This window comes from Pelodiscus sinensis, chromosome 1, assembly GCF_049634645.1.
Source record: "Pelodiscus sinensis isolate JC-2024 chromosome 1, ASM4963464v1, whole genome shotgun sequence".
NCBI lineage: Eukaryota > Metazoa > Chordata > Testudines > Trionychidae > Pelodiscus > Pelodiscus sinensis.
In genome coordinates, this window is record NC_134711.1 from 51,464,275 (window position 1) to 51,488,153 (window position 23,879).

The following is a 23,879-nucleotide window of genomic DNA, read 5'->3' on the forward strand; positions in this document are numbered from 1 at the left end:
CAGCTTTAGCCCTGCTATGTAGACGTACCCTTAGGCTACATCTACACTGCACATTGTTGCGCAACAAGATATGCGAATGAGGCATGGCGATATTCATTACCACGCATTATTTGCATATCTTCTTGCACAACAATGTGCAGTGTAGACATAGACTTAGTGGCAAGGTTTCATGTGCCAAAAAGAAGAGAAAAAGGAAAAAGCTCATTTACTGAGTACTATGGGTTTTGATCCAAACTCCTTCAGGGAATAGCATGTAGATAATGAAGCATCAGTAATCTAAGTATTTGTGACTTAGAGAAAGTATTGCAGGAAAGAAAGTGGAGAGCTACAATTAACTAGAACAGTGTAATAGGATTTCTTCATTAATGTAAGTAATAATGTACCTTCCTGGTCCCAATTGTGAAAGATGTTTTTGGTAATGCAGTATTTTGCTTCCTTTACATATTATTTCATATTTCAGTGCTGTAGCCTGATTCAACAGGGCACTACATCTTATGTTGAGGAATGGGCTACACTGGTTACTTTAGGCAGAGAAATGTCATTCCAAAACACCCTCCCTGCTTGTATTCTACAGTACTCATCATTCAAAGAGAGGAGAAGTATATTTTATCATTCCATCCAAAAGAATTTTAATCCATATCAATAATTTGGCTGTTTTTTGAGAGTTTTAGAATCTGAGGGTTGTCTGGGAACAGTAATAAATTGCTAAGTCAGTTGAAGGCAGATTTAACACTGCAAAAGTGCTGGCTGCCTAAAAATTAAAGAAAAATAATTCCCCAAAGTGACTGGTTAAAGTAGTAGAGAGAGGGAGAGAGAGATCAATGAGAGTGCAGAGTTAACTTGTATTAACTGAAAAGGAGGGCTTGAGGTTATCCAAAGCTCAATAAACCTTTAATTTAACTTCAAGTAGTTTTGCAATAGGCTTGAAATCCACAGAATTTTGCCTGGTTTTGTCTGCATCCAGTCTTGACCTCTCAATATTGTTCCCTCTTCCTCCAATGGATCCAAGACTTCCCTCTCAACTTAGTCATAACTGTTTTCCACAAGCAAAGATGCTTGCAATCAACACTGAGTATTGTCAAGGAATTCGTAAATAGTCTGGCCTATCTTATCCCTTCATTAATGCAACATCCTTTTATCACAAATCACTTTGAGAGGCACATTTTGATTAAACTTCACTTGGAGTTTTGCATTTATTTCAGCCCAGATGACTAAAAGGAAACTCATAGGATGTTAGGGTATGTCTACACTACCCTCCTAGTTCGAACTAGGAGGGTAATGTAGGCATACCGCACTTGCAAATGAAGCCCGGGATTTGAATTTCCCGGGCTTCATTTGCATAAGCGGGGAGCCGCCATTTTTAAAACCCCGCTGGTTCGAACCCCATGCACCATGGCTACACGGGGCTCGAACTAGGTAGTTCGGACTAGGCTTCCTATTCCAAACTACCGGTACATCTCGTTCCACGAGGTAGCCGCGCTGCACGGGGTTCGAACCAGCGGGGTTTTAAAAATGGCGGCTCCCCGCTTATGCAAATGAAGCCCGGGAAATTCAAATCCCGGGCTTCATTTGCAAGTGCGGTATGCCTACATTACCTCGCTAGTTTGAACTAGCGGGGTAGTGTAGACATACCCTTACAGTGTTAATTTAAGCTGATGGCGAGATTTAGCCTTTGGCCAACAGGACAGTGAAGCACAATAAGGAGGAATTCTTTAAACAAAATCTTAGCAATCATATAAATCCAAGGTAAAATAAAGATGGTAAAACTGTATATCATGATGTAGAAAAGGCAAAAGAATTCAATGCATATTTCTCTTCTACATTCCTATAACACAGCAATAACGGAATACTTTCTATTCCAATAGTAGCTAGGAAGGATGTTAAACAGCAAGTGAATATTTTGAAAATCTGTAGGAAATAATAACTTGAACCAAAAGTATTAAGATAACTGGACAAATAGCTCTCTGAACTATTAATGCTGATTTTTAACACATTTTCAAACATTAAGAAAGTTCCAGAGGACTGGAAAAGCTAATTTTCTGCTAATTTTTTAAAAGGGTAATTGGAACAACTGAGGAAACTTCAAATCAGTTAGTAACATACTGATCCAGTGCAAAAATTATGGAAAAGCTGATATGGGATGCAATCAGTCAAGAATGGAATCATAATCAATAGAGAGTAATGTAATTTTATAGAAAATAGATCTTGTCAAACAATACATTTTTATTTGCTTGAGACCACAAATGTGGTTGATAAAAGTATATCTCTTGAAGAATATACTTACTTTTCTGTAGAGCATTTGACATACTCCCACATTACATTCTGATAAAAAAGGATTATACAAAATCAATGTATCCCATACTAAACTTAACTTGGGTTACAAACAAGTTTACTGATAGACGCAAAAACTGTGATGTAAATGGGGAATTGTCATTGAGCAGGAGTCTCTTGTTGCAGTGATCTGGTTTTGACCCAATGCTTTTAAATGTTCTGTTAATTTTCTTAGTACAGACACAGATCCAGAAACGGTTTCATTTTCTTTGTGATTCCATTTGTAAAAGTAAGGATAGGTGATTATTTTGAATTTCCACACAAAAAATGTGTAAATGTGGACATTCAGCAAATGTTTTGTATTGAAGTTTAATAGGAGCTAATAAACTAGGCATCAAGTTACAAGTTTTAACACCATTCTACTAAGTAAAACTGCCATCTTTTATTATTAGCAATTATATTCTTGTGATAAGGTTTTCAGTGGCAGGGCAGTCTAGTGACTAGATCATTTTAGGGACTATCGGGGGACCTGACACCTCCTTTTCCCTCCACTCCTAGGTCACTCACTCCTCTAAACAGGGGGAAATGGACCTCAGTCCCAGCTGTGAGGTGGTTCAAGACCTGTTGTCCAGAGCAGCTTCCTATGTACATCCTTTATCTTGGGGCATGTCCCTGCTAGTCCAGATGATAAGATTCCATGCCCAAGGAGGTGGAGAGCAAGGTTCTCTCTCTTGTTATGCTCCCTCTGAATTATTCTGGCAATTTAAAGAAACTGGAAACTGCTGAAGTCCCCAGTGGCCACAGAGTAGGCATATATCACCCCATTTCTTGTGTTATTCCGCATCCTGGTCTTGATGTCAGGTATGGCTGTTGAAACCATCCATCATTAAAAGTTGTATCTTTCTTACCAACTTTCTAACTGTGCAGAAGACACTCAGGGAATGTCTACACTACAAAGTTAATTCGAACTAACAGACGTTAGTTCGAATTAACTTTGATAGGCGCTACACTAGCGCTCCGCTAGTTCGAACTTAATTCGAACTAGCGGAGTGCTTAGTTCGAACTAGGTAAACCTCATTCTACAAGGACTAAGCCACTCTGGCCAATACCAGGGAAACTCATATGCCCCCCTCCCGGCCCCGGACCCCTTAAAGGGGCATGGGCTGGCTACGGTGCCCGTGCCAGGTGCAAGCCTGCCAGCACCCAGCTAGCAGATCCTGCACCTGGCACGGCTCGAGCCAGCCACCCGATGCCCCCCAGCCCTCCCCCTCTTCCCGGGATCAGGCTGGCAGCTCCCGGGAGCTTGCCCGGGACTGCAAGAGGCGGGCACCCGCCTGGTCTAGTGTGGATATCGTGGACCTCGTCCACGACCTCCGCACTAGGCACAGGAAAGTGGCCATCTAGGGCAGTAGAGCTGCCAGCCTGGCCACCCAAGAGCAGTTGTGCATGAAAATCAAGGTGGTCCACTGAGACGCCCGACCCTGAGCCCTGAGCTTACAATGGCCGTACTAGGTCAGACCAAAGGTCCATCTAGCCCAGTAGCCTGTCTGCCGACAGCGGCCAACCCTAGGGACCCTGGAGGGGATGAACCGAAGAAAGTGACCAAGCCATTTGTCTCGTGCCATCCCTCTCCAGCCTTCCACAAACTTTGGGCAGGGACACCACTCTTACCCCCTGGCTAATACCACTCCATGGACCCAACCTCCATCACTTTATCTCACTTCTCTTTAAACTCTGTTCTAGTTCTAGCCTGCACAGCCTCCTGCAGCAAGGAGTTCCACAGGTTGACTCTTTGCTTTGTGAAGAACAACTTTCTGTTACTAGTTTGAAGCCTGCTACCCATTCCTTTCCTTTGGTGTCCTCTAGTCCTTCTATTATGGGAACTAATGAAGAACTTTTCTTGATGCACCCTCTACACCCCACTCATGCTTGTATAGACCTCTATCCTATCCCCCCTCAGTCTCCTCTTTTCTAAACTGAAAAGTCCCAGTCTCTTTAGCCTCTCTTCATATGGGACCTCTTCCAAACCTCTGATCATTGTAGTTGCCCTCCCCTCTCCCACCCTCTCTCTTCCCCTCTCCCACCTCCTTTTCCCAGTCTCCCCGAGTTTTATTCAATAAAGAGAGATTCTATTTTTGACCACACGTTTTCTTTATTTTGTACATCAGGAAGGGGGGCTAGGGAAGGGTAAGTGGAAGGAGGTGATGGAGGAATGGGGTATGAGCCCCTGATGGGGAGGACTGGGCTGGCTCTGTGGGCTTCTGGGGGTGGAAGCTCTCCTGCAACCCCCCAATTGCCCCCTCTCCCCAGATGGCAGCCTGCGGCAAGTGCAGCCGGTCTGATGGCCGAGTGCTGTGATGTGCCCAGTGTGAGCACTCAGGGCACTCCAAGCCAGGACTGCTTTGCAAGCGGGGCACCCCTGAGAACTGTCTGTCCAGGGTGGGGGTCGGGTCCCTTTAAGCACAGCCGTCGGCTAGCCTGAGGCAGCAGCTCCACGCTCTAAGTCCTCCTCTGATGCCCTGCCGGCACTGCTTCCAGCCATCCTTAACCCCAGTTCAGGGTCCACTTAATGTGGACATGCTAGTTCGAATTAGCAAAATGCTAATTCGAACTCGTTTTTTAGTCTGGATGCATTAGTTCGAATTAGCTTAGTTCGAATTAACTAATTCGAACTAAGTTAGTTTGAATTAGCGCTGTAGTGTAGACATACCCTCAGTGTGCTAAGAACACCATTCACAGAACATTTACAGAAAGCTCAACATATATGGCTTATTTGTCCTGCTGCTAGATGTCTGACTAAGAAATTTATGTTCCAGAAAACTTCAGCCTCCTCAGAAACTACAAAACAGGTGTGTGCCTTTCCTGAAAATTATCAAATTTGACAAAAGCATTTAGAGGTGATTTGAAATTATAGACAGATTAGCCCAGAAGACAGGGAAAATGGTGAAAATAATTTTCGCACTATCAGGATAATATCACCGTGCAGCTATAAGAATGTGTTTTATACTGGAAGTGTAAGTGTATGGGATGATATGCCATGATCATTTTTTCAAATCAGAAAAAAAATCTTTATCATTAAAGGTTCTCCTAGGCTTTTTTCCCCAGAAACTTAAAATTATTTCTTGCATGGATTCTCCTTGTGAAAATCTTCCCCGTAAATCCTACTGAAATCTTTGGAGGATTTTGCTTAGAAATTGGTGTCCCACTATATATTTCCTAGCAGCAATTTTCTTTGATCTTTCTCTTAAGAAAATTACTCTGAACTTAATATCAAGCAGCTTGATAAACAACTTAACCTCGCTTTGTATTTGTCATTTTCTTGTTTTCAATGAATTGATCATCTAGACATTTTCATTTGTAATGTCTGGGTTCAAAAGCAGATTCCAATTGTATCTTGCCCATTCTCTTGCCAGAAAAATAAATCTGGGGATTCTGGGTTCTGTTGAGTGTTAACTCTAGGGCCTGGTCTGCACTAAAAGGGAAAGTCGACTCGAGATACACAACTCCAGCTACATTAATTGAATAGATGGAGCTAAGTATCTGAAATCACATTTTGACACCATCCACACATGCTCCCATTGATTTTCCTTACTTCTCGTGAGGAGCTGGACTACTGGCACTGATGTGAACACCCTCTCAGTTCGAATTAATGTATCTTCACTAGACCCTCTCATTCAAACCCCAGAAGATCAACTGCAGCAACTTCAATCTTCTCTGTGGCGTAGACAAGCCCTGAGTGTCTTTGAAATTCAAAACAGCAGCCCTGGCTGATGCAATCAGAGCAGGTAAAATTAATAATACTATCAATCAGTTAAGCTACTTTTTATTAGTAAATAATTTGTGAACAGCTCTTGGAGTGTTGTATTAATCTCCTACATAGTTATCTGATAAATATTTTGGATGGATCTGTCAGTAGGTGGACTACTGATAATTAACTGCATTACCTGTTTGCTATTCATTAATTTGATATGGTTGTTCATTTAAGTGACATGGCGCTCTGCTCCCAATCTGAAATGGAGATGAAAAACATTTAAACAAAGAACAGTAAATAAGGGAAAATGTATTCCTGCTATAGAATGTCCTTCTAAACTTCATGGCAGTTTCAGGATTCACAAGCATTTTCACAGTTACTTGGTTGCTGTCACCAATATTTAAGTCTGGTTTAAAGAGTCATAACAAACCAGACTCTACCCCTTTATTCATGTTTGCTATATTTATGCACACCCCTCTCATTCCAGTAAAATTCCTCTTTGGTTCTTCTATTATTGAACTTAAATCTTGAGAAAGTGTTTGGGGGCATTACCAGGTGCATAGACAAAACTATTAAACCAAGTGATACCCTATTCTTAGAAATTTGGTAGAGGAAATTAATGATTTATGCTAAAAGTCAGTTTATTCTGTGGATTTTTAATTAGCCTGATAGTGAATTATTGGTTAATTTGTCTGCATAGTTCTCTAGCATAGTTTCAACCAGGTATTACATAATCAGACATTTTAAGCTCACTTTCTTTTATACCACCTATACTGTGCCAAATCACCTTTTACTGAAAAAAAGTGGTTATTTCGCCTTGAGAGTAAAGTTGTCTTTCCTTTGCTTAAGAAATGTTCCTTAGATCCTGGGGTCATTTACTGACCTATTTTTAACTTGCCATTGAAGTACAAAGCTTTGAAATGGATAGTGGTTCCATAACTGCAAGGATATTTATTAACATTTTCATTATGTGAGACATTTTAAGTCATATTTTCATTCATGTCATGGCACCAAAACAAATCTCATCAAGATTTTAAATGACCATCTTGAAAATGCCATTCCCATTTCTCCTTCACTGCTCATTTTACATGAACTTAGTGTGGCATTTGACTCTATTGACCATACTGTGGAACTGTATAAAGTAATTTGGACATTTAATATCTCTACTTTATGTGGATGATAGAACATGTTTTTAAATAAGTAACTTCTGCTCTTCCATTAGGGTGGCTGAACCAGGTGTCACATAATTAAATTTTGCATTTAATATTATTCAGTGTTCATTTGCTACCTTTGGTGTAGGTCATTTGTCATTGTGACAGTGCATATTTCCCTTTCCCCATGATAATACTACATGAATGTCAGTTAAATAAATCCAAATCATGTTATGCCATGTTTTCAAAGAAAGGGGTAGATTAATATTCAATTTCACCAGTTAAACTCTCAGAAAACCAAAATGCTCATGATTATTTCTCAATATCAGCTCAACATAAATTTTGTTTTGTGATTGACGTACACCACACATCAGACAGGTTCATTAGCTAAAAATCTTATGACTAGTTTGACTCCAAAACATGATCTGAACAGCATGTTTGGCAGATTATTAAGAACACTTATTGCCTTCTGAAAAACATTGTCAGTCTCTAGAAATGTTTATCCTTGTCTGATTTTTGAGAAGCTCATCCTCCAGACAAGACATGCTCACCAACCAGACTGAATTGTAAGCAGCTATACACCTTGTGAAAAAACACCATGCTGACCAAATAGCTTATTATGTTAAAAAAAAGTGCAAATAGTATTCCTTCATCTTATGGCAGCAGCATTCGTGACCTGTAAACAAAATAATTTACTTAAATTCTGGAATTAAGGTCCAATTTCACTACTTTGCCAGTGCTTGTACTCAGATTTAATGTTATAATACATTTCTTCCAAGTTTCTCTACTAATTCCTTTACTATCATCTCTACTTATATGGATACGCATCTTACCTTTCAGTTAATGTTGCTAGTTAATATCAAAGTTCTAATGTATACCAAAGAATGCAACATTTTAAAAATAAAACCATACTCCTTTAAATGAACAATTAAGGGAAGCCAGATACATGTCCTTACATATTCATGCAATATTTTCAATATGTGTATATGAGATGTCCAAAGACAAACTAAAATCTGCCCTGTCAAGCTTCATTTTATAGATTTGATTGCCCCCAATTTGCTCAATGTCATCCATCCATCTTCTAGGTATACTATTCCAACAAGGACTACACACTCTCAAACCAATACTCACCCATCCATTGTTGGTCCGACACACCAAAATCTTGCCTTTTATTCTTAATATACAGAACAGAGATTCCACTATTTCCATTCTAACTGCATCTATGGACAATAGATTACATACTTTTATTTTCTTCATAAATTACAGGTTAATTTTTTTCAAATATCATCTCTCTGCTAGCTTTCAATTAGATTCAACTATATAGAAAGGAGAAGTATTGACATTGTTTATTTAAAAAGACTCTAAACAAATATTAGACTCTAAAGTAAATTTCAAATCAAACTAACTTTTAACAACCTTTTACACAAAAATTAATTTCAATCATTTTCTTCAAACTTTGCACAAAAATCCTCCTTTCCTTCCTGAATAAAATTGGCCCTTTTCTTAACCATTTCCCCAACTCAAAGCTCAAGGCGGGGAAGAGGGGTGAGGAACAACTTTTAAAAAGTATCTTATTGCAATATTAACAATGGAGCCATGACAACTACTTCATAATAAACCAGTGAAAATGTTTTGCAATTCAGCATGATTCCTCCTTCTCTTCAGGAAGGAAGGAAAACCTCCCATCTGAGCACCTTTTCCTCTATAGCATTTTATTCAATTTTTTCATGTCTTGTTGAGCAGTGTGAATATGATGCAAAGATGCCATGTAAAACAGCTGTCACTGCAAAGTATACTGTGAAGCAGATGTCAGGTTAAGCTTGTCTCTTGATGTATCCTTTGTTTTCTCTTCTTTTAAGAAAATCAAAATGGATACACAACAGGCTATAAAATGTTTCCTGTGTAGAATTAAGAAAGCATGTACTGGTAATCTATTAAAGTATTATGCAAGAATCTGATTATCAAAAGGAGAAGAATTTCAAGTGTAATAACAATGGTGTGAGGAAAGACGACAGAGTTTAATATTTCTCTGGAGCTGAATTCCAATTTCTGGGCCACAGTTTGACCTCACTTTGACCAGTATAACTCCAATGACTTCTACAGAGTCACTCCAAATGTAGAACCTGATTCAGCCAACCATGCTTAAATGTTGAATTAGAGTCTTATGCTCTTGCAAATGTAACGAGAGTTAGCTATAATATAGTTCCACCAGATATAATCTAGGTCCACCAGTGTGAGAAGTAATGCCTACATTTTTCTTATGTTTCCTTTCTAGCAAAAATTAGCATTAAACTTTCCAGAGAAAACAAAAAAATCTTATGTCTCCACCTTTATTTAAGAAGATCAGAGCATTACAAATATGTAATACATTTAGTTTTATACTATCCTCCAACATGTTTAGCTTTTTCACTTGGTCTTTTTTCCTTCTTTTGCATCATGTCCCACTGCAGTGGCTGTGACCATCTCCATTTTTCAACGTTAATTGACTATATAAAGGATGCTGCAGCTTATATTAAACAAGGCTCTCTCATTTATGCTCTTTGCCTGAAAGTTCAGCCAGTGTATGACACTATTATGACATGATTTAATGTTATTCCACTCCAGAATGCACATCATTTTTGCAAATGACATTCTAGATATATGCATGTCAGCAGCTAATTTATGATCCTGTGAGGACTTTACACAAATGACACGTGGACATATTCAACGTTTAAATGTTAAATATTTTGTAAGGTTGTTTTCTTAATAGATGCCCTTTTTTAAGAAGCTGCTTCTTTCCCAACATGTGTTTATAAATCCCAAGTCAACTCACTTCCGAGGTAATGCAAACCGCTGTCACATTCTTCAGTGTTTCCTATGTCATTCTGCTTTTGTCCTCCATCCAGAAGTCATGTATTAAAGGACAATATTCTGCAGAATTAGTGCTTGAACATGCCCATGGCAATTCAGAGAGACAGCTCTGATTCTGTGAAGGAATGCCATTTAAAAAGACAGGTTGAGCCTTGATGCCTTAAGGTACCGTCATGTCTATATAGAACCCCAAACCGAAACAGGCTTTTCAAATTTTTTGGATCTTTTCCAAGCTTTCCTTGCCTCCAGTTAGTCTGTGGGCTCTTTCAGTGTGCTGAAAACAAGGATCAAGTCAGACACTGTGATTGTTTTTTCATGGTATTTGCTTTAAATCACAACTCCTCTTTGGGCTTCTGCCACTGTAACCCAAAATATAACTAACTCAGTCCCTCATATCAAATAGGTTATTCCTGCTCTCAGTAAAAATTAAAAGCACATAGGACTGCTGTCATGTCAGTGTAATCAGAAAGACAGGTCAAAACTACTCATTTGACAAACCATGTAACAACTTGAAACCCATGGCAGAGGCATTAGAAAACCAAATTAGTGGCATTAAAGTACATCTGCTATGTCTGACTGACAAGGAAAAGAGAATGTGTTGTACTATTTCTGGGAATCCTGGATCCCTAAATAAATCAGAATTAAATCTCCAGGATGACCTCGTGCTAACTGGACTACAGAGGATGCCAATCACTGGAAGGAATCAAAGAGGGACAACTTTCTTCAGCCTTCAAGCATTGACATAGCTATTACTCTTTCCATCACCACTGCCAGCCTCATGCTGTTCTTCTCGGGGAATTACAAGGCTGTTAATGATTTGTAGCTTTATAATACATAAAACATACCTGCCAATGTCCTCTTCCCAAAATAAATAAATAAGACTACAAATGTACATATTTGCATATCTTTACATAAATTAAGTGTCAACCCATAAGAGACATCTGTCTTTCCCTTTTAAATTTATGTTGTGCAGAACTGCAGCATGCAGCACAAATAACTACCAGTGTTCGCAGGTAATGATTGATTAGTGCAACATTTACATCCAGCAAGTAATAGCACTTTCATTCCATACTTCCATACTTCCAGTTGTGTCCCTCTTTCCGTTTCCATGAAGAAAATCATTAAGATGATAGAGGATGGCACTACCCTCACTTGAACCCCTTATGTATTACTTATTTCCAAAATTGTTAAATGGAGATGCAGAAAGCTAAGCCTTTTTTACCAATTCTTGTCAATTATTATACACAGGAAAATCAGGGATCTGAAGGAAAGAAAGTATTACCATTTTTTCCCTGAAAAGGTGTTTATACTCTGACCATAGGAAACAACTTGAAAAATTCAAAGGCAGCTCCCAAAATGTTCTCAGAGGATGTTTCCAGCAGAAATAGGATGAAAGGAAAGGTGAACATTTAATTTTTAAAGAAGAGAGAGAGCAAGAAAGATATGCTTGCATTTAATTCTGTTTTGTAAGAAAATCTGGGAGAATCTAGATTATGGAAGAAGCCAAAGAAACAAAAGATGGCTGAAATATTTAGTGCCTGGGCTATTTCTTAGCATACACAAATCAGTCACTGATTCATACCTTGCAATGAATCTAACATCAGTAGACACATTTCCTTATCAAAAAAGTCCAAAAACCTATAGACCAAAGAGAAACTCAGATCTGGGAAGCACAAGAATGCAATCTCTCCCATTCCAATTTTTGAGACAGATTCTGGTTTAAACTAAGACCCCTTAATAGTGCTCTGGCAGTGTAAATTAACCTTAAAATGGTTATAAATGTAATTTATTTCTACTTTAAGATTCCTTTATGTTGCTAGACTAGTGTAAAAGGGCCGTCATGTAAATCAGAATCTAACCTTATATCCCTTTCTAACTGAACCCATCCATTTTTCTGAAAGAACAGTAAAATATTGTTAGGAGTAATAGCAATTTCCCTATCTTTGGCAGCAACCTAGGTCAACCATGACTTTTCCTGTTGTATCTTCCTGCTTTCCTGAGCTGACTATCCTCAGTTAGTCTCTCCAAGAACATATGGAAGAACTAAAGAGGCAGATGCATTATTAAATAGAATATTTAAACTGTCTAAAGATCAGTGACAATGTTAGGTAAGAGATTAGAGAAGGAAAGAACTGCCAGTTGGACCTCCCTGGTCCAGCACACTTGGGACCAGACTGGTCCTGAACAAGGGAGTTTGCTGGACCAGGGAGATCAATTCCAGGCCCTCCTGCTCAGCTCTGCTCCCAGTTCCAGTTGCTGCTCTTGGCCCTGGCCTCCCACACTTGCCACGGCCACCTGCTCCACTCAGGCTGCTGGCCCCAGGTGGGCTTCCAGCCCTGCTGCTGCCGATCCCAGCTGGACTGCCAGCCTCAGGCTACCGTCAGCCCCAACCAGATTGCTGGCCCCACTGCAGCCACCAGCCCTGCTGCCTGGTTGTTGCCAGACCCACTGCCTACCTGCGACTGCTGCTGAACCTCCTGCAGCTGCCACCAGACCTGCTACAACTGCTGTCAGATCCAGCAGGGTTGATGACTCCTGGCCACCAGGGCCCTCTGGCACCTGTGGACGTTGCCAGTCCAGAATGTTCCAGTTTTTAGAGGTTCAACCTTTAATACCAAATTTTGAAAATGCTGCTATATTTGGTAGCTATTGCTAGACCTGAGTATAACATATGCATCCCTGTCCTGTCCATCTCACAGAAAACACACAATTCCACTAGCATCTGCTCAGAGCTGGGTGATCTGAAATCACTGTGTAGTGCTCAATGACAGTGACTTTACCGTATGCAGTGTAGTCAGAGCTGTCAGTCCCAGGATATTACCGAGACAAGGTGTGTGAGGTAGTATCTGTTATTACACTGACTTCTGATGGTGCAAGAGACTAATTTTCCAGCCACACAGAGCTCTTCTTCAGTTTGGGGTAAGGTATTCCCAGCATCACAACAAGATAGAACACCTTGGGTGTGTCTAGACTACATGCCTCCGTCGACGGAGGCATGTAGATTAGCCAGATCGGCAGAGGGAAATGAAGCCACGATTAAAATAATCGCGGCTTCATTTAAATTTAAATGGCTGCCCCGCTCTGCCGATCAGCTGTTTGTCGGCAGATCGGGGCAGTCTGGACGCGACGCGCCGACAAAGAAGCCTTTCTTGATCGGCACAGGTATGCCTCGTGAAACCAGGTTTACCTGTGCCGATCAAGAAAGGCTTCTTTGTCGGTGCGTCGCGTCCAGACTGCCCCGATCTGCCGACAAACAGCTGATCGGCAGAGCGGGGCAGCCATTTCAATTTAAATGAAGCCGCGATTATTTTAATCGCGGCTTCATTTCCCTCTGCCGATCTGGCTAATCTACATGCCTCCGTCGACGGAGGCATGTAGTCTAGACACACCCCTTGTTTACCATAAGTAGTAGTTTGAACCTGGACACAGCCTGTTGAACTGCTCCTTACTGATGCCCAGCTGCCCCGTGTAAGGCTTCATGAGCCACGGCTGTAAGATGTAAGCCAGATCACTTAGGATCACTATGAATATTTCCACATCCCCCACTATAATTTTCTGGTCTGGAAAGAACGTGCCAGCCTGCAGCTTTACAAACAGGCCACTGTTCCTGAAGATGCATGCATCATGCACCTTTCTAGACGACTCTGCATTTATGTCTGTGAAATGCCCATGGTAATCCAAAAGCGCCTGAAGTGCCATTGAGAAGCTTCCACACTGCAATGGCAACATACTTCTCTACTGAGAGAGCATATAATTAATAGGAGGAGTGCTGACCAGCACTCGGTGCCTGCGGGGTTAAAATTCAGGATGTTGGCCAGGGGGCCAGGAGCACCAATCAAGATAGAGGGTTGAAATTTGAATTGGATATAAATACCTTGCCTGCTTTCTGTGTGTGGGAGAGAAAAACCAGGTGGTGTGACACACAAAATGATTTAACCCCAAACAGGACTAGCATGCCTCCAAGGAATTCAGGGCATGGAAGTGGGCTGGACCAGAAAAAGATTGGTAGTAAGTAAAGGGAAAAAAGTGAATCTAGTCATAATCAGGGTATTTTATTTGGTTGTTTGGTTTGAACTGCTCTGTGTGAATCTATGCTTCCCCTCTCCCATTTACTATCTAAGCATTGTTCCCAGAGATTTTCCTCTGTGTTTTAATTTGTTTTCCTTAGTTGGTCTATAACATCTAGCAACCAAGTATGCTTTCTCAAGTATATCTTTTGTTTTGTAATAAAAATTACTTTTATTAGGGTGATGATTTGATTCTTGTGTCCTGGAAGGTACAGGATGCATACCCACATGGCTTTGCTCTTTCTGTTGATAGGGAAGCTAACAATGTGGCCATGATATGTCAACAAAGGCTGGAAGAAAAATAGGTTTGGTGAGTTTCACTTTTAGCGACTTTTGCATGTTGACAGCACTTTCATTGCCAAATCTTTCCAGTGCAGACATAGCCAAAGATTGAATGACCATACAAAATGCCACCTTCATATCCCACTCTGTATGTCGGGATCCTGGCACACCATGCCTGTTTGTAAACAAAGACTATCAGAGGGGAGAGCAATAAATTGCACATGGTTTGCCAGGATCAGCCCTCGTGGGCCGCCAGTGCTTTATTTACCTGTGTGTCCACAGGTACAATCCCTGCAGCTCCCTTTAGCTGTGAATCACTGTTCTCAATCAATGGCAGCTGCGGGAAACAGCACAGACCAGGACACCATTTCCCACAACTCCCATTGACCGGGAACAATGATCTGCAGCCAACAGGAGCTGCAAGCAGCCATAGTTGCCAACACAGAGGTAAATAAAGTACTGGCAGCCCACCAGGAGCTAACCTTGGTGAACCACCTCTGTCCTACGGGCCACTTACTACCACCAACCCCTGGTCTATAACATTGTCAGACTAGGAACTTCCATAAACACTAACTTATTAGAAAAAAATGTATTATATTTACATCCTTTTTGTGCTATAATTATTCCATATGATTGGCACTTAAAATTTTCTTAAGTACATGGAAAAACTCTTTTTTTTTAAGTTGCATTGGTACCTTTCCTTGTATCTGTGTTTTTTAATTCAATGTTATAAACGATCTATTTAACTCTGTGGCTACACTAATGAAGGATATCTATTCCATTCCTTAAGCTATGCATGTTCAGAAAAAGCTTTCCTACACATACAACTAAATCTCCAGCACAGAGATCAACCTCTGTCTTTTTCAGAGACCTCTGAGTTTTCTCTTTAACATGGAAAGTTATGGAGGTGGGCCTGACTGCACTGATTTATGCTCAAACAGCTCTGAAGAGAAGCTCAGTCTCTCCAGATTTGCACAACTTTCTTCAACATTGCAAAACCTGAAGGAAAGATTAGACTAGGTAAGGCTCAATTGTAGACTTTCTTTTCCAGTACCCAGGTGTCCTTACATAATGCATAGTGTACCGCTTATATATTAGTGTAAATCAGAATCTAACCTTATATCCCTTTCTAACGACATACTAGTGCAATTAGATCTATGCACTCATTGAAGAATGTGAACAGTTTCAGGAGAACCTTTATTTACCATATCAGAGAATATGTATGTAATTTAAACTACTAAATTTACACACACAATTCAATGGTGACTCCCATAAATTTCCTGCAGTTATAAAATGCTCCCATAAACTAGCACTATTTCTTCTGGATTTACAATTCGGGGATATAAAATGAATAAAATAAAAGAATCCTAATAACATCCAAGCCAATGTTGTTAATGGAAATTAGCACAGGAATCAAGGGGAACATTTTAAACCCGATAATGCATTCTTTATGGATGGCAGTTTGTGAAGTTACATATTTTATTTGCTCCGATATTTTTTACCATTCCTACAGAGGAGATGAAGTTTTACTCTGTTAGGCCCTGATTGTGCCATTTAAAATGTGTGAGTAGAACTGCCGGTTCACCCAGAGCCCGAGTAAAGTCAGTGGGGCTCTGCATGGGCACAGGAGCTCATCTGCAGACTGTCGGATGCAAGGTCGAGGTGGAGGCTACATGCTGTCACTGAAGACAAGATCTACCTGCAGAGTATGTTCTTTTGGGAGGAAACATGGGGGAGGGAAAGCAAGTGGTTAATTATTGATGAACAAAAAGTGATAAAATGCTGATTTATAATTTGAAATATCCTAAAATGGCTGAAGAGTGTTGTCTCAAACACTCCAACAGGGGGTTAAAATTATATAATTACTACAAATAATCCACTGACAAATCTTAAGGTTCCATTTTTCCCATGTTTAAACTACTGATGTATTATCAAGCCAAAAGCCCATCTGCAATCTCTTAACCTCCATAGAAAGATTGAATACTTTGTTGCAGTTACAGAATCTCCTCTCTTCATCACTGGCTGCCCTGCAAAGCTATCTTTTCACCATTAGCACAGTTACCACATCTGAGGTGTCCAGATGCAAACAACATATACACTTGCATCCTCAGATTGCTAAAGCTCTCTTAGGGTATGTCTACACTACCCTCCTAATTCGAACTAGGAGGGTAATGTAGGCATACCGCACTTGCAAATGAAGCCCGGGATTTGAATTTCCCGGGCTTCATTTGCATAAGCCGGGCGCCGCCATTTTTAAATCCCGGCTAATTCGAACCCCATGCCGCGCGGCTACACGCGGCACGGAGTAGCTAGTTCGGATTAGGAAGCCTAGTTCGGAAGCCTAGTTCGGAAGCCTAATCCTAACTAGCTACTCCGTGCCACGTGTAGCCGCGCGGCACGGGGTTCGAACTAGCCGGGATTTAAAAATGGCGGCGCCCGGCTTATGCAACTGAAGCCCGGGAAATTCAAATCCCGGGCTTCATTTGCAAGTGCGGTATGCCTACATTACCCCGCTAGTTCGAACTAGCGGGGTAGTGTAGACATACCCTTAGGCAGCAAAGCCTGACTACTGACTCCAGATGCCCCCAGTTCTGGTTACCTAACTTGACCTACCTTAAGTCTAATTTTCAAAAGGACTGAGCCCTCAAAACTCCAGTTTAAATCACTGGGAATGTGGGTACTCCAAAAGTCTGGAAAGAAGACCTACATGTCTCTGGTTGGGCACCTAAAAATGGAGTCACCCAAAAGTAATGGGCACAGTTGAACATTCTGGCTACAGTGATAGTGTTCCATCAACTGGTCAGCATGCTCACTGTGAGACAAGCATATACTTCCCCAAGGAAGTGAGAAAGTAAATCTCACAGCCAACTCCACAGTAAGACAAACTACAACAGCCTTACAAGTCAGGCCAAGTCTGCTGTAATATTAAACAACTACTCCTGACACTTAGATAGCACCTCCACCCAAAAATCACAAGCCATTACAAAGTGATTATAGAATATACTATAGCGTCACTCTAACATTCACTGGTACATCAAACAGAAGGTTATAATTCATCAAAATCTTGATCTCTGTCTCTTTCAGTTTGGCCAATTTATTTCTCAATCTTATTCATGTGAACAGTCTTTCCTGACATGAGTGATATTACTAATGTCAACAGTCCTGTGCATGGCTAGGAAATAATATCATGCACATTTGCACATCTCCGTCAACAGCAGTTCCACTGTACTGGTGTTAGCAACAGAGGAGTCTAGTGTAGTTGGAGTTTTGGCTGCTGACAGTTTTCAGCACTGGTGATTAAACTGCTCCAGGAATTAGAAGACACGGTGACAGGGGAAAAAAAGGTCAGCAGCTGAAATCTTTACCACGAAAGGGTTCCCAGCTTCAAACTGTGTGGACATTGCAGGATTGAGGCCTAAATGATTAATAATTTTCCAGCATGGCTGTTCTGAAAGTATAATTTTATAATGTTTGGCTGAACAGTTTTTTTAAATTCAAGATACTTTGTGGAAGATAAAGCATATCCTTTTTCCACTGGGCTACACACATTTACCATAATTATCTTTGATATTCAAGGCACTTAATTAGCCACAGGAGGGCTCACCTATTGTTCTCAGCATGCAACAGAAAAATACTGAGAATTTCAAGGAAAACATTTCTTCTTAAGAGAATAGAAAACTACATAGTTCAAGCAAATGTTCCTGGCCTCCTATCACAATCTTTGTGCATACAATGGTTTATGCAAATCCAGCAGAATCTACTTTAAGTTCTTCTGCTGCTACTCAAAAGGAAAAAAATTGTTACATTCTTATATTTTCATTTCTCCACAAATAGGGCACCTGTTAAAACTATTTCTGTGCAATACTTAGGGGTTTAAAAACAGGGAGAATAGTTCTAATGACTAATATACATCAAGGCTATAATTTCGTTTCCCTTATGAATAATGATGGAAAGAGTGCTTTTTGTTTCCACAAAGTTGGTTTGAATACCTAATATGACTGAGTTAAAGGTGTAGGTGAGACATAGGATGTGCCCCTAATCCAGAGTGCTGCTATCAACATCCAAGAAACTCATGTGGTAAGAAAGCTGGAAAGGGTCTGTGGGTTAAGCATATGAAAGGCCTTAGCCTCATTAAAGCATAACTCCCACATGATCTGGATATATGAGCTGCACTCTCATTGACATCTGCCTGACTAAAGATCACAGAATTATTCCATGAATAAGGGTCACCTGTAAATATGCCACTTCTCTGGACTTAGATTTCCAACATGTTTGAAAAGAGAGGAAGGTAAATGTCACTGCTAATGTAGCCCATGTGCTGTTACTGTAACAGTTAATTTACTTACTTAGTTTATATCCCAAGAGGAGCAGTGGGAAGGAGACAGATTTCTTTACTGAATACTCTAAGAATCTGCACAGAGCAGGACAGTGCACCAAGGCCCAGAACCTCAAATGTCTAGGTACCTATTTGCTTCTTTAGTCACCAAAGTTCACTATTTAGGTGCCAATGACATTTTCAAACCCAATGCCCAGCTGCTGCCTAACTCTGTAAGGGCACAGCTACATGATGTGTTAGAAATTCACTGGTCAGACTTACCACTAGAAGGAAAGAAACTGAGCCAAACGACACCGGCCAATATGCTGTGGAGTTCGGTTTCTTTATGGTCACATGCTTTTGCATGTGATTATGGTGTTTTTCCAGACTAATGATTGATTCCCTTTCCTTTTTAATAAAAGTCTTTAGTTATACACAAACGTGGTGCTTTTGAATAAGGAAGTATTGCCTTTTAGGGGCACTCAGAGGTGGAGGGAGGTTTTCCCAGTTTACTGGGCAAGGTCTCGAGCTGGTTCTGTGCTGTATTGATAAGAGGAATACCTAAAAATTGAACTTGGCCCTTGTTGCTACCCAGGCCACCTGGCAGAAGGGTCACACAAGCTTTGTCCAAATTCCAGTGTTCTGTGTAAGAAATGTATGCATTAACGTACATCAGTCTTTTTATTATTATATAACTAAAATTACTGTATGGAAAGTATTTCTGTCTGAAGAATGGAAAAAAGGTCAAGTTTGGAAATATAAGGCAATCTATTGATCAGCAAAAAAGGATAGCGTTTCTAGTCATGAATGCTTTACATTTAAATCATGAAGTGATAAGTGTGTGTGTCTCCTATCTTTAAGATAAGGCATAAATAAACACACTCTGATAGTTGCAAAAAGAGAGCCTTGAAGTTGCTCCCCACTCCCCCATGACACTGATCATCTGCAAGTAAACAACAACACGGGTGTTTTTCCACATACGAGTACTTACTGCAGAAAGAATTCAGGTTGGGATTTTCAGAGGACCTTAGTCATGCAACTCCTGTCAAATTCCGGTACTTAGGTCCTTAAAATCTTTTGAAAATTCCAGCCTTAAGTATAAAGATTGTAATCTAAGTACTCACACTTTACAGCATGAAAATGAAAAGACAATTGAATCCTTAGTAAACATGATGGCTACGTCTACACTGGCATGATTTTCCGAAAATGCTTTTAACGGAAAACTTTTCCGTTAAAAGCATTTTTGGAAAAGCGTGTCTAGATTGGCAGGATGTTTTTCTGCAAAAGCACTTTTTGCAGAAAAGCGTCAATGGCCAATCTAGACGTGGTTTTCTGCAAAAAAAGCCCCGATCGCCATTTTCGTGATCGGGGCTTTTTTGCAGAAAACAGTACAGTGCTGTCTACACTGGCCCTTTTGCGCAAAAGTCTTTCGGAAAAAGACTTTTGCCCAAACGGGAGCAGCATAGTATTTCCGGAAAAGCACTGACAATCTTACATGAGATCGTCAGTGCTTTTCCGGAAATTCAAGCGGCCAGTGTAGACAGCTGGCAAGTTTTTCTGCAAAAGCAGATGATTTTGCGGAAAAACTTGCCAGTCTAGACACAGCCGACCAGTAATATTATTCCTCTTTCATTCCTCAGCTTACTAATTCTATTGTATATTCTTGTAAAGAAACAAACTATTAATGGATTTAGATAAAATTGTCGTAACCTAGGGAGCCAATCAATTGAACAAAAGAATGAACTGTTTACAAATGCAACATAAAGTTCAGAATACAAGATTCTTTGTGATAAGTTCAATTCCCAGCATTTCATTTTTAAGCAAAAGCAAGTGAAACAGTGCAGGTGAACTGTCAAGATTTAATTGTTCCAAAAGCCCCATCATAGAGAAAGAAGAATGCCAAAAATTCACATGATTTATTATCTTCCTACATTTCAGTTTCCAGCAAATGTGCAATCCCAAAGGAATTCTCCACTATTTCCTGACAGTTGCTCAGTGCTGAATTAATACACAAAGTAAAAAAAAAAATGTCAATGTAGAGTATCAGAACTGCTTAATGGAAGTCATGTCAGTTTGTCAGTCCTCTGCATGCTAATTAGACAACGCACTCAAGAAATCTAGGACTTTGGTGCCATATATTAAAGTTGCCAAAAAGTTTTTAAGTTGTGGTCAGATAACATTGGGGAAATGACTAAGGAAATGTCATTGATGTATAAAGCACACTTATTAAGACCATTGCTGGGCTGAGTACAAATGTGTAGTAAAAAAATAAACAGCAATTTCTTCCCCGTAAATCCTTCCCATGATTTTAGCAAAGTTTGGTGGTTTCAGGCAGAACTTTTTTATCCAAGGTCTTTGTATTTACAATTAATTTTAGTAGTCCCAATGGAGAAGCACCTGTAGAAGCCCAAATCTAGAAAGTTGCTGGTCTCATACAATTCTGAATAAGCTGGGTATCCCTTGGGGTGTTAGAAATAATGCTGTAGGTAGAAATATGAACAGCCCTTCACAAATTTTAGGTTATATTATATTAAAACTCAACTAATTAATTTTTTCTAGATTTTGCCTGTCATGGTGGCTAATTTATAGTAACTAGGTTTAGGGGGAAGCCATCTAAATAAAAAGCCACCAGCACATAGACACATTCCCAAACATACTAATTATTGTATTAATTATTCTAAGTTAACAGCCAAACCACAGCTAACACCCCATCTTCTGATGAACAGTTCTACTTTATTATGATTGTGAACAAAAAAAATGACTTGGAGCTGTGGGAAGTGAATACAGCTCCTACCTCCAATGGTCATGTTTATTTCTGTGCTATCTGATGTACTTATAGTTTCCAAGTCTGTCCTTTGGAACAAAATTGTCAGTTAGGAAACAGCTTGGTAGGAAAGGTCCATGACTATTTAGGCTTCTTTCCTTTTTTTCAATTGATAGACAGGAAGTTTGCTGGAAAAGAACCAGTTACATGCTCAGAACATAGCCCCATACCTTTGCCCTCAAGGATAATTTGAGATGATTAAGCTCTGAGTTTGATCTCTGATATACTAATGTAAATCAGGAGTAACTCCTCTAAAGTCAGTGGGTCCAATCTTCAGCCCTGCCCCAGCTACTATGCACCTTTCTGCAACACAAAGCAGTAAAATCCATCTTAAAGGGCATATCATAATGGAACCCACACATGGCAGAGATACCACAACAGGTTGTCCCTTTCCCATTTTTGCTGGTACTTGGAAGGTGGGTAAGAAAAAATGGGCATGGCCAGACTGTCCCTTGGTCCTGGAACTCCCTGGCAGCCAAAAGAGCCCTTGGAGCCACTGACAATTAATTTAAAGTCAGAGCAGCTCTTAAGTTTCTCCAACCTATGCCAGCAACTGGATGGGTCTATGGTTGGCCCAAGAATTCAGAGAGCATACACCTGGCCTAAGTTACTCTTTCTCTCTCCCCCTCTCTTGCCCTGAGCTGGCCTAGAAGAGCTGGGCCAAGGAACCTAGATCTTCAAGTTTTTTCACTCTGTGAAGAGCAGATGTAAAATGCTACGAACAAGTATCCTTCACTCACACTGGAAGTGATATTTTGCCCTCACTATTCATAGGTGAAAGTGTCTATATAGAGTGGAAAGAAAATAAAGTCTAATGAAGTGATATTACAAAGTAATGGAAGATTTAAAAAAAGAGGGTCCAAGGACAGTTCCTTTGAGAGGAAGCAAAGAAGGAGACTGTACAATCCCACTTACTTTCTGAGGCCACTGAGTCCAGGAGATCAGCAGAGCATCAGCAAGCTGCTAATCAAGACATCAAACTTTTTACCAGATTGGGCCCATGTAATTATTTCACTTGTATTGACTTGATAACAGACTACTGCAATCATAAGCTATCTGCTGATTGCTTCAGTGCCAATTCTTTTGCTTCATTGTACAGCAGTCTGAAAAAAATTGCACTGAAACTTTTTTTTTGTTGGTAAAGAAAGAAAAAATTAGGTGTAGACTAAACAGAAGAATTATCCATCTTCCGTAGACAGTTTTAACTCCTAAAGAAAACTCTCAACATGAAAACTTTGCATACAAAAATTTTACAGTCAAAAATCAAATGTATTTGTTTTTTCATGGGAAAAAATGATATTTTCTGTAGTGGAGGCAGGGACATTTTCCAAACAGCTTCATTTCTTCTTTTCGTAGTTTTTATGTGGTAATGGAATACCTAATAAGATTTGAACCAATGTTAATTGTAAGGTCCTGAAGACATGCCTATGAGTCAATGATTAGTGTAACTCCCTTCTAAGCAGTTGGCCTAGTAGGTGGTCAGACACTAGAATGAGGAGTACAGTATAAGAACCTATAAAGTTGAGTATGGAACAGAACAACATATTTTCCAGCTAATACAAAGTGCTGGTTAGTGCCTTCTAAGAGGTGGTGGTGTTAGAACCTTGCTTCCACAAACCATGTTAACACAATGTTAAACATGACCTTACAGTCATGTGTGGACAGTCAGTGTGGACAGGGACAAACCTATGGTTCATGACCAGCTGATGTGAAGTTAGAACACTTTTGTCTACGAGCCTATCTTCACGAGACTTTTGTCCATTTTATCCATGTTATAGACCATTTTTTATTTATCCTGTACTTATTCCTAGCATAAAGAAGAAACAAATGTAGTCTGAATGAAATGTGTGGCATGTCTACATTAGAATTCACAAATGTATTAACTATCACAAGATAACTGGAAATCAATATGAGACACAAAAGTCTGATTAAGACAAGTCCTAAGTCATATTTAGCATCATAGAATACTAGAACTGGAAGGGAGCTCGAAAGGTTACCAAGTCCAGGCCCCTGCCCTCATGATAGGACCAAGCACCATCTAGATCAGTGTTTCTTAAAGTGCGGTGTGCCGTAAGGCAGTTGGAGGTGCGCCGCGGAGAACAGAGATCAAAATAGCCAGCCTTAAAAGGGCAATGCCTGCTCACTTGATAAAAGGCCAAACTGTTTGGGGTTTTTTGCTTAAAACTTCTTTTCCCCGTCTTTTTTTTTTTCCCTCAACAACCTTTCCCTTGGGAATGACTGCTCTTAAAGGTCCTTAGTGTTCCCCATAAAAAAAAATTGTTTGGCGTTCCACGGTCTTAAAAAGTTTAAGAAACACTGATCTAGATTACCCATGATAGATGGATATATCCCTACTTTTAAATATCTC

The 23,879-nt window shown here is 40.1% G+C and overlaps 1 long non-coding RNA gene across 2 annotated transcripts in view; it reads right to left on the reverse strand.

Annotated features, from left to right (window-relative positions):
* The window catches only part of LOC102461070 (uncharacterized), a 78,304-nt gene that overhangs the window by 20,926 nt on the left and 33,499 nt on the right, over window positions 1-23,879 (reverse strand). The window contains exons 3-5 of one of the 2 annotated variants that reach the window (XR_012900741.1): window positions 9,986-10,138; window positions 8,305-8,393; window positions 6,216-6,279 (exon numbers count right to left, since the gene is read on the reverse strand). This is a non-coding gene — a long non-coding RNA (uncharacterized LOC102461070). The remainder of the gene's footprint in view (window positions 1-6,215; window positions 6,280-8,304; window positions 8,394-9,985; window positions 10,139-23,879) is intronic. The other variant, XR_012900740.1, reaches the window with a different exon arrangement.